The sequence below is a fragment of the Planococcus citri genome, chromosome 4 (assembly GCF_950023065.1).
Source record: "Planococcus citri chromosome 4, ihPlaCitr1.1, whole genome shotgun sequence".
Classification (NCBI taxonomy): Eukaryota; Metazoa; Arthropoda; class Insecta; order Hemiptera; family Pseudococcidae; genus Planococcus; species Planococcus citri.
The window spans coordinates 36,324,090-36,336,603 of NC_088680.1; the positions used below are offsets into that span (position 1 = coordinate 36,324,090).

General features: G+C 33.0%; 1 long non-coding RNA gene across 1 annotated transcript in view; it reads right to left on the reverse strand.

The window, feature by feature from the left end:
• Positions 1–12,514, reverse strand: part of LOC135844889 (uncharacterized) — a 90,053-nt gene that overhangs the window by 19,118 nt on the left and 58,421 nt on the right. The window contains exon 2 of the long non-coding RNA XR_010558659.1: positions 9,810–9,867. This is a non-coding gene — a long non-coding RNA (uncharacterized LOC135844889). The remainder of the gene's footprint in view (positions 1–9,809; positions 9,868–12,514) is intronic.

The window sequence follows — 12,514 nt, forward strand, 5'->3', positions numbered from 1 at the left end:
TAAATTTTCAGAATTTTGCATTGCTGCTGAGTTAGGAAATTTGCAATCAATTTTTAGAATTCACATTGCCTCTAAATAGTCAAATTTTGAATAATTTTTCAGAATTCTTATTGTCTTTAAATTAAAAAATTTCAAATTCAATTTTCAAGTTCATATTGTCCACAAATTGTAAAACGTTTACTCAATTTTTGGAATTCACATTGCCTCCAATTTTTCAGAATTAATTCTCATCTTCTTCATAAATATTACAATACTTATTTCATATAATTTTCAAGTTCACATTATCTGCAACTTACAGAACTTTTAATCAATTTTTGGAATTCTCATAGTCTCTAAATACAAATTTTCATATTATTTTTTTTAGAATTTCTATTGTCTTCAAATTTATAAATTTTCAAACCAATTTTCAGAACTTGCTTTTTATTCTAAATTAAATATGTTAAGAATTTGCATTGCCTCTAAATTACACAAAAAAATATGGGTAATTTTTACAAAAAAATTTAACTAAATACTAGTATTTAGCACAATTAAGTACCAGATCCCATTCAATAATTTTTACTGTAATCGTATAGTAAAAATTATCATTTCAATAAATTTTGCTATAGGTACCAATAGTAAAAATCATTTTGTTTTAATAATTTTTACTAAATCATGATAATAAAAATTACATGTTTCAATTGTACAAAAATTAGTTTAATTACTCATTTTGAAGTAATTTTTAAATTATAAGTAAAAAGTTAAAAATTATTCATGTCAATGGTAATTCTTACTATACTTAAGGCTATAGGTAGACAAAAAATTAATGAAATGAATTTTTAGTTAGCAAATATATCATAATTCATAACTCAATTTCAGCATTATTTTTACCCCATTATCATGTACTTACTACATAGGTAACTCCAAAGCATTTACCTATCCAATTCTCCTACGAAAAATCTGTCTCCTACCTACTTACCTCACGGGGATTCGAACCTGGGTCCCTAAATTTCCTATTCCTACCTACATGCCCTATCCATTCGACTTCGAGTTCATATGGTGAGTTAGGGCATTAAAAGAATATATTTGTTGGGTAAACGCCCCACCAAACCACTCCCACTTGGAATTTACAGCTAACAGACCGGGGGTGTAACAGGGTACAATGAAACACAGCTGGTGATGGAATAGACTGGGGGTATAGCAGGGTACAATAAGCGGCAGGTGTTCTACAAGTCCCCTTTTCCCTTTTTTAGGATTTAATGCATTAAAATAATCAACTAAAATTGCAAATACTCAGCAATTACCCATCCGAATTGAATGAAAATTAATCTATTCCCTCCGCCTTAATGATTCTCAAATGGTGTCCAATAGGTACAAAAAACGGCTGGATAGCTTAAGAGAACATTCATTGTAATTGAAATTTCAATTTCTCAAAGCGAAACCAATAGTGTGCTACGCACACTAAAAAAATATCAAAAATGGAGATGATTTCACCCAAAAATGTAATTGGAGATGTTTTTTTCCCCCTGTTTGGTGAAAGGACAAACATAATCCATAGTTCTCATAGTTCCAAAATTTTTTCTCAAAACTAATAACAATTATGGATGGAAACATCTCCATTTTTAATGATTTTTTTTTTCATAAACAGCTTTCCATTTTAAAACGGCATCATCACTCCATTCTATTGTAGTGTTTTCAATATTAAGGTTTCTGGCAGGGTGGCAGCAATTTGTTTGGAATGAGTTCAAGTTTTCAGGATTTTAGCCAGGAGTTGGTGGTGTTGATACTTTGTTCGAGTTTGTCAATTACACTGGAGAGATTATTACTTTGGGTGCATAAGCAGGTATCATCTGCAAATTGAAGAATTTTAGCATTTGATGAAGTTGTGATGTCGTTGCAGTAGATGTTGAAAAGTGTAGGGCTTAGAACAGCTCCTTGAGGTACACCTCAGAAGATAGGTTTAGGGTCCGAAAGTGAATCGTTTATGTGAATCTGGAAGTAATGGTCTGATAAGAACGATTTGATAATATCAAATAAGTAACGAGGTACTTGAGTATTCTGCAATTTTTGTAGGAGACTGGAATGCCATACAGCGTTGTAAGCTTATTTAATGTCAAGAAACACTGTGGCGGTGTACTGTTTATTTTCAAACCCTTGGTGGATAATTTTGGAAAGACGATGGAGTTGGTGTGTTGTTGCTGTATGTTTTCGAAAGCTGAACTGAAACTGTGGCAATATTTTGTGTCTGCTGGTGTGATCAATTAAGCACTTCAAGATGATAGATTCTAATAATTTGAAAAGTGAAGTCAGTAGGCTGATTGGTCTATAGCTAGCAGGAGAAGTTGGATCAGGACTTTTTTTTTGGGATTAAAACGATTATTGCTTTTTTCCATTCTTGAGGGAAATAGCCTTGTTTTAGGCAAGTGTTGAAGATATCCGGATTATTTAATTACAGCAGATTGGCATGTTCTTGAGAAGTTGACCATTTATGTTATTCTTAAAAATTCCAAAAATTGCACTAAGACCTTTTTTTGCATTTTTTTCAATTTAACTAAAATTTTGTATTTTATTCACTTTTTCTTTCATTTTTTTTCTTTAATAGGTTTCTTTATTCTTTTATTTGAAAAATTTTCTATTGCCGGCCCTTTCAGAAAGAATTAGAAACACTGAAAAAAATCAAAATTCCAAAAGAAGAGAATAAGTATAAAATAATTTCAAAAGATTGAAAAAATAAAAAATAACAGGATTTTTTAAAATTTATATAATTATGAGGAATTTTTGAAAACTTGAAAAAAACAAAAAATAGTTTACTATGTACTTAAGTTTACTATTAAGTATGACTATCAGCTCGTTGCTGCACTGATTGCAAGAGTTTTTGCATTTGCGTTCACCATTTGAAATACATATCTACTTGAAGCTGCATTTTTTTTTTTTTTTTGATATTTTTTATTATGTTTTGAAGTACGTAGAACGTTTCTATCTACTACTTTATTGACCATTAAACGGTGTCTCCAGTTATTTGGTGTCGATTAATAGTAATTGCTGATTGCCCTAATCTCAAAATACTGTTTGTTGACTGACTTATAAATTGACAATTTTTAATTTTATTGTATTGCTATTTAAATATCATTATGAAATTTTTCATGAATATTTAAAGCTCTAAAATTTCAAAAAATTCCTTTAGAATGGCAATAAGGTGGCAATAAATACAATTATTTCTATTCCAAATATTTTTACCAAAATAGGTAGGTATATATTTCATTTTTTTTTTAAATCGAAAAATTATTTCATCAGCAAAAAAAAACTACCAACAACCATCTCAAAAAGTGCAGCGAAATCCTCCTCCCTAATCTTTACACCCATTCGCTGCTTTTAAAAACTGTACAATAACATTCCTTCAAATACCTCCAGTCAAACAGTTGGAAATTCAATTCAATTCTCATTCAAATACACGACGTTAAATCTGGTTAGCAGTAGTAAAAAAATACATCAAAATCAAAACTCACTGCCTCCAGAGAATGAAAACAGCAGAAGAGGGAAAAAAACGTAGCGAAAACTCGATTATATTATAAAACCTCGAGGACACCAGGCATTTCCAGCACGATAGCAACAATCGTATCTGTATCTAAAAAGAATACTTAAATAGGTAAGTAAACTCGAGAAAATATTTTAAAATTTAAATTCCATCAAGTCGCAGGTGACAAGAGAGGGTTTCCACTCGTATTTTCCATACATTAAAATTTGCTCGAGCACCCCAAGTCGTCGTGGAAGTTGGAACTGCTGTGGCGAATCCACATCGAAGGAGCAGGTACGAGTATCTGTCCTTTAGTTATTCTTTACACAGCATAGCTGCATTCACTTTAGCTGTTTCGCCGGTAACTTTACGTGTATATAGGTACTACAAACAATGGCGAAGAAAACAATTCGAATAATTAAAACACCTTATATTATTGTACATGCTGTAGATTCGTAGCTCGAGCTCTTTCGCTCTGCTGGTATATACAGCACGCGAATTAGAATTCAATTACCGCAGGTACCCCTGTTATCGTCGCTCGTCCTGTAGTTGTATAGTATAGTTCCTTAGATGAAAACAATCTCGAACCCTTGTTTACTACCTCCAAGTTCTCTATACTGTGTAGTAGGTATATAGGTAAGTTGGCAGATGAAATGACATTTCCATATATTTCTTTATATACATATATTATCGCGAACATGCGACCGCAACACTTCGTTTCTTGAGATGCTGTGGGTAACCCGATACGACATCCATTGTTCCACGTACCTATTTCTTATTTTTTCGTCCCTCTTTCCTCTCACGACGACCAAGAGTTCTAAACAAGAGCAATTTCTACAATTAATTGAGTACGACTTGCCTCTTAAAGTCTCAAACGAGGAATAATGATAGAAAACAGACACTGCAAGGGGCCGGGGCGAGGGGAGGATATAATCCTTCGAACAGATTGCGGTTTCGAGATGAAATCTTATCGGTTGTAATTAACGTCCGAAGTAATTTCTGTAGTTATGGTATACGAGCATCTCAGATATGGCTTTTGGAATCGAGTCGAGAAATACACATAAACCTCGAAATACGCCATGTTGGCGTTATACGAGTACGAACGACAAGAAAATTGTCTAAGATTGTCTTCGACGGTGGGCTGAGGGATTACTAAGTAGGTAGACGAGGAAAGAGGAATGGGAACTGGGAGGAATCTCGAATACACACGCTATAAAAACAACAATCTAATACTTCAAAGAGCACAGATGGCGAGAAGTAAGGGAGCAAAATGAGAAAAGAAATAATAATTCTTTCGCTTTTTCAAGCCAGCGAATTATACGAGTACGTTGCACGATGGAGATGGCGCGGTTTCTTACGCTGCGCAAAATCAAGTTCAAAGATAAGAAGAAAAATTAAAACCAGGGTACACATTTCACAAGGAAAAAAAATCTAACCTCCAACCTCCGTTAAAAAATATTAAAAGAATGAAAACGTAGAAAAATACAAAGTTGAAGGGAAAAAAAACTTAATAAAAAGTAAGAAAAATAAAACCTTCAACATTCTTGGAAAAATACGCGAATATGAAATACGAAAGAAGCCACACAGCAATGTATACTTACGTATAAAAACTTGTTCCTAGTCTTCAATTATTACCCGAGAAAACGTGAATTTTTTCGAGTAAATTTGACTAGGTATTTAATTTCAACTTGGCTTGAGAATGGTACCCAGAGGAAGTTTGTAATCGCAACCATTTTACAAGCTTTCATGAAAGAGCCTCTCAGGATAAGGAGCAATCGATTTTGATGTTGAACCATCCCCATACGTGTTCAAAATACAAGATTCTCGTTCTTCGGAAGGGGAGGGGGGGAGGGTGGTCCAAACATTTTGAAACTTTCATTGAACATAACATGATCACTTTATAGGTAGGGTGTGTGTGTGAAATTTTGTTCGAAAAAATATTTCATATTTGTTTTTTTTTTGGGGGGGGGGGAGGAGGTTGAAATTTGTAGAAAAAACGGGGAGGGCACTCTCTGCGAAATTTATTCAGAAATTTAGTAACACCCTAAGGAATAGCAATACTTTTTGTGGAGCACAAAAATCGGTGCAACATGCTCAGAAAAATCTGAATCTTGCAAAAAACGTGTTTTTCGTCATTTTTTGCCATGTTAGAACTTTCAAGGTCAAAATTTTTGGAAAAAATTAAGTTTTGACCTTGAAAGTTCTAACATGGCAAAAAATGACGAAAAAGCACGTTTTTTGCAAGATTTTGATTTTTTTTGAGCATGTTGCACTTATTTTTGAGCTACCCAAAAAATGTATCTATTATAGCGGGAGGAAAAGTTTTTCTCTCTCATACACACTTTTTTAAAAGGCATGTTGTATGTACCAGAAAATTGAACGCAAGCAACAATTTCCAAAGATCGAATCAAGATATGTATGTTGGCCAATCGCGATTTGAGTAAGTAAACTTTCATCTTCCCATGATCTTATCTGTTTCAGAAACTTCACCAAACGAAACGAATCCTTTTCATCCCAAAGTACAATCTAAATTCACATACAGTGTTTCACATTAATAGGTACATAGGTATGTACTATTTAAATTTCTTAAAAAAATTGATCACATTTTTCTCAATTTTTCAAGAATATGAAATTGCAAGTGATTCAACTCGTAAAGTGGTTTTTTGGTGAGGAGAGGGAGGGATGAAATTTAATCATTTTTTTCTCTCTCCCTCCCGCAAAATCAATTTTTTTAGCCGCCGGGGTCAATTTTGGCCACCAGTGAGCGATAAGTTTCACAATTTTTTTATTTTGGGGTAACAAATTTCGAGTTGGGAGCTGAAAAATTCAGAGCTTTATTCAGAGCAGATTTAATACTCAAGTGACTTTAGTCCTTAACTATGATCTCTTTTTGGGGGCTGTGGACAAATCTCTCGGCTCGGATTGGTCCGCAGCATAAAGATTTCTCAGAGTCAGGATACTGTTAGGTTTCCTACGACGAATTTCAATGTTCTTTTTAGTTATCCCATGTTCCCTTTTCTTTTGATGATTGCCTCCTTGACGCATTGGCTAGGTCGTTTCTCTCTACAATTGAGAGAAACTGGTTAATGTCGTGGGTCAGATATAGAAATAAAAAAATACAATATTTCGGTCCCTTCAATATGTCATTCCTTAGGGTGTAACTAAATTTCTGAAAAAATTTCGCAGAGGACCCTCCAAATTTTTTTTACAAATTTTTGAAATTTTCAACCCCACAAAAAAAGAAATAATTGAGTATAACAATTTTTTTCGAAAAAAATTTCACACATGACCTACCTAGTGAGGATGTTATAAATGAAAATTTCCAAATTTCTGATGATAACGACTCTACTTTCATAGAATTCTACGAAGTTGACAAAATAGGATCATAAGATAATGAGGATAAAGCGAATATGGTGGGTCAATCAATTTTTTTTGTTTTGAAATGCGATAGAACCTAAAAAAAAATATGATAAAATGACCTCAATAAGACGTAAGAAAAATTAAACATTTTTCAGGCCAATGCCCAACTCGCCCCCCCCCCAGCCACACAAAAACGCAGATTTGGAGGTCCATAAATTGATGATATGGAAGAACTACTAAAGACTTCAAAAGATACCACCTAAGTAAACTATACAAAATTGAGTCATTTTTCAAACTTGGAGCTATTGTTGGAGAGGTGAAGTATTGACCTAAAGATTTCAAATTTTTTGTAGGTCTGAATGTGATCATTTGACAAAGGTTTTTTTGCTGGATTTCATAGAATTATTCGTAAAAAAACAAGTCAAAAAACTTGATAGACAACCTATCAGTAAGTCATCTATAAATATTTGCCTAGTCTTGGAATAGAAGGCGCCGTGTGACGAACTCACAAGACGTTTAATTCTGGTTCACTCATAATGTACTATGAGAACACTGAGAAAGAGTCAATGAGATAATCAGATCTTCTGAACAGTTTCATGAAAAAAGAAGGTCTTTTTGAGCAATTTTGGCAGAAATGAAGCTAGACTTTTTTTAACCATCAAAAAAAAATAAACAGTGCTAGGTATTCCAAAACTCGCTTTGTCCATTTTTATCAAAGTGCGTTTTTCAGCGATATCTGGTAGATGAAGTATTAACTCACATTCCTACTTCATCAACCTACCAAAATGAGGTGTTAAACTCACCTACATAGCCAATTCACTAAAAAATTTTTAAAAAATAATGTTCCAAAACGCGCTTTGTCCATTTTTATTGAAATTTTTTTCAGCAGCATTTAGTGGATGAAGTGTATACCTACACTCCTACATCATAAATCCACCCAAATAAGGTGCTAAACTCGCCTAAAAAGCCAATTTACCCGTTTGAAGGGAAACTGTTTTTCCTCTTTCCTGAAAAGTTGTGAAAATGGACAAAGCGAGTTTTGTAATAGCACTCTTCATTAGAATTTTTTGAAAATTTTAGCAATTTTTTTTTTGTTGAAAATAATGACAAAAATCTGAGCTGAAACCATTCATAGAGAATGCTAAATTTTTCCCAATGGAAGAAAATTCTTGGAATGAAAATTTCCAAAAAAAAGGACACTTGTTTGATTTTCGTTTCAAAGACAAATATGACCAAAAAAATGAAAAATTGATAATGATTTTTTCAATTAAAAATAGAATTGAAAAATAATTAAAATGAAAATTTATTTTAAACAAAATATATCTATTAGGTATATAATTGTTTTTAAAAATGTTTTTTTTCATTCATCTTTTTTTTACAGATCAAAAAAATTTTTTAATATTTTTTTAAATCAAATTTTCATTTTAATTAAGTATTTTCAATTCAATTTTTAGCCAAAAAATATGACAAAATTCAAAACCATTAATCACCTCCAAAATAGGCGTTTGTATACCACTTTTAATGTCAAACAAACAAAGAAATCGCACTCGCAGCAAACAGTAAAGCCAATCTCTTCTCATCGATGGCAAAACTATCCTATTTTTTTCAGTTTTCAACCCTTCGACTCGCTCCATAATTTCACACTCAAATCTCGAAACAAATGACTGTACAAAAATTAAAATTCTTCACGTTCTCGACAATTCGTCTTATTCGAACGAGGACGTCGCATTAACCGGGTAAAAAATGGAAAAACTCGAGAAAAAAAGTACGCGTATAATCGCTTAGGTGATATTTACGAAGGTTAATGATCTGTGGAAATGGAACTCATACAGCCGTGTCGCATTGTCGCTGAATTTCACCCGGTTAACATAAATATATTGGAAGAATAAAAATAAGAGGGTGGATCGAGCCTCGTTGGGATCGGATCATTACCTATAGAAAAAAAAAGGGAAGAATTTATGTTTACCAAATAACACTACGAGCTCTGAGCTTCGAAACGCCTATAATAATTAGGTTGTAGTTTATATCCAACTCGTGTACTACGCGATGTACTTACGTAAGTATTTCTTCTCTACAAATTCTACATATAAAAAGAGAGAACAAAAAAACGAGAACATCCGTTTCGACATTTTACGATAAATGAGTGTAGAAAAAAAACCATCTCCATGAAATGAATCCTACCGCTTGTAAAAATAATTTAAATTTTGAACAAAATTCAAAAGGAAAAAATCATACGATGCGCAAATTTCACACACGATGTCAAACATTCGACATTCCCCCCTGCCATTCTCATCCCATCGCCGATGAAAAGCTTCACACGAGTGGTTGACAATACGTATCTAGTAGTATATTTCAAAGAATAAACCAACAAAATGAGGAGGCAGAGGGAAGATACAGAACATGGGGAAAATACGACTGTAAATTTCTGCTTCTCTCTCGTTTTTCTCTGTCTGTGTTTAGCAATTTCCGAACATCGTTGTCGACACCGATATGCTTCAACGAATTCGTCAATTTACCCGAATTTTGTCACGTGTTCATCCAGCGTGATTAATTTAGTACGTTAAGCATGAAAGTTTTCGTTTTTTTTTCTGTTTAGGGCGGCGGAGTACGTGCTGACGCCGATGCCGGCGAAACACCCGAAGCAACACGCTGAGTGAGCGACGCCGCGCCATTCGTGTTATTAATTCGCAATGTAAATAGAAATGGAGCTTTGTTTGAAGAATTTCGAGAGTAAAAAAAGCAACCGGCAACCTTTTGATTATAGATTCGTCGACGTTGTCGTCGTCACGTGGAGCCTACTCTCGTCGTAAAATCGAAACGTAATTAAGAGGGGAAATAATTTTTCCGACTAAAGGGAAACGAAAGAGAAAGCGAAATAGAGTTAGATTTTTGGGTGAATTTTCCTTCGTTACAAATGAGAGTAAATTGTAGCTATTGAACAAGTAAAGTAAATACTCACCTATAAGGAGGTATATTTGAATGTCACAGAGAGCCAAGTATTTCATCAGGACACTCGACTAAAACAAAAAAAAAATCAATACAAGATTATATAAATATTCTTGATGTAAAAAAGCGCAAACCATATGACCAAAAATGATAATTTATTGTGAGCAGGGATCTTCAAACTATGTAGTGGAAATTGTTTCCCAGACCCACAGGCCACCATTCTCGAATCGCTGTAAATCATACTGCCTCAAATGGGAAGAAATGGCAATTTTCGTCAAAAATTTCAATGGCTCCCTTATTTAAAATAAGTGAACTGTAGAATCATACGTAATTACGTACACTGTTATGGTCCTTCATCACATCTTGAATATTTGGAAAATTTATAAAAAATTGACTTCCAAAGGAGAAGAGCAATTTAAAAGAATTTTATATCATCAAAAAAAGTGACATGGGTAGGCATCGAATTTCAAGTTTTCTAAGGTATTTATTCCAATTTTGAAAACTAAATGACCTTGAAACCAAAATTGAGCCTATTCAGAGGGGTTAAAAGAAAACTGGATGGGAGAAAATGCAATAAGAATACGAAAAAATCTAAACCTTGAGAAAACAAGTTTTCAAAATGTGCTCATTGCTCAAAATAAAAATTTAATCCTTAGATCAAAATTGATAACTGAAATTTAAAAATTGCAATATGTGTGTGGAAAATTTAGCTGCTCTGAGGAACCCATCTTCGAGTTGAAAGGTCGAACGATTCTCAGAATCGGAATCAGTGCTTTCGAGAATGTACAATTCGACAGCCTCTTTTATCAGTTTCTTATGGCTTGATTTTTTTTATCCATTTCCTTCACCTTCGAAAACCAATTTTTCGGAAATACTCTGAAAAAATGCAAAATGTGATGAAAGATCTCGAAAGTATAAGTACAGGGGTACAAAAAATATGAATTTGGGCACCAAACTCCATATTATTGTTTCAAAATTCTAGGTTCTAAGCCCCTCCTCCGCTTTAAAGAATGGATAGTGGGAATTCTATAATACATATTATGAGATTGGATCGAAACAAGTTCAAAAATGGATCAATTTTGGTTTTAATCCTCCCCAAAGGAAGCTTTGGTCGTGAGATGGGACCAAACTGACTTCAAAAATGAATTTCTCTAATCAAAAAAACCATAGAGTAACATTTTAGGTTCCTCATATTCACGAATTCAATTTTTAGTACGCTAAACTCTCAGATCTCTTATGTATTATGGAGCCTCGAGCATTCAAATCCTAGCAAATTAATTGGAACATGGGCCAAAACTTGAATTTTTAATTTAAGTTAATTAATTTTATTTATAATTATTTTTTTATAACATGTATATGTATAGTATTTATTTTATTTTTCGTTATTTATGTATTATATTTTCAAATTTTCAATATGAATATTTTATAGAATCAATTTTCATAAAATAATAAGAAATTGTATCATTGAATAAAGTTTTTGATGATTTTTTTATTCGTTTTATTAAGTAATCAAGAAATCCCTACTCTTCAAAAATTATTTTCAAAATGTTTGAAACCTAAAATAAACAACTTTCCCAAAAGCTCACTAATGAGGTAATTAAGTACGTACTACTCCAAACAAAAATGAACTAATTTTTGATTTTTTTGATTTTTTGCATACACCTGACGAACGATAGGTCCTAGCAAAAATGGCAAGGAAAGTTATTCTCCTAAATTTTATACTAAAGCGCTTCCATTTTCGAGCTGTACCATTTTGAAATTTGAAGTAAATTTTTATTTTAGTGAAAAAAAATTAAAAAATAAAAATGAAAATGAATTGACACATCTGTATAAAATTCAGCTTCAGATATTTCAATGATTTATCTTACCAAAGAGACGTTGCCTACCAATTACCATCAAATGATAAAAAATTGAGTTCGTTATTCGATTTTTAAGAAAATTGAGTCTCTATTAACCACATTGCACGAAATGTACTCGCTAAGTAACACTAAAGTTAACATAAAATGTAATTCATTGGCTCGTTTGGAATCATAGGTACTCGAGAAAAAATTACTTCAACTTCAAAAAGATAAATAAGTATAGCTCGAAAACGAAGCATTTTAGTACAAAATTGCGTAGAACAATACTTGGAGAGAATTCAATTTCTTACCCGTAGAGTGTCATTTCATCAGAGTTTTACTAGGACTTTAAAGTTCGTCCAATGCATGCGAAAAACTAAACACAAGTTGATCCATTCAATTTTACTTGAAATGTAGGTAGCTTTACTGACGCGAGCTCTGACGAAAGTTTTTTTTTCGGCTCAAACACGCTAAAAATATCTTGACGGACAGAGCTTTCTCCCAGAGTGATCAATTACATAAATAAGAAGACGTAGAGGAGTTTAAATTCGCTGCAGTTCAATTCTATAAAAGTAAGTAATTATAATACCTCAAAACAGAAACTAAACGAAAACTATTCATCTCCAATAATGCACGAAAATACATACCTAAGTACATATAATTTTCCACAGCCGAAACAGAGAGAAAAGGGGGTTGAAAAGTCAAAACCCACAAAAAGCACACCCTCTGAATGTAGGCTACTTTCATGCCAAATGCTAGCATCTTAGATCACTTCAAAAAGGCTCTAGCGATTGCACGAAATTGATACCCACCCTTAAAAGGCGTGAAAATCCATTTATTGACAACTGGAAACAGATGAGGAGGGATTGAAAAATGTAAC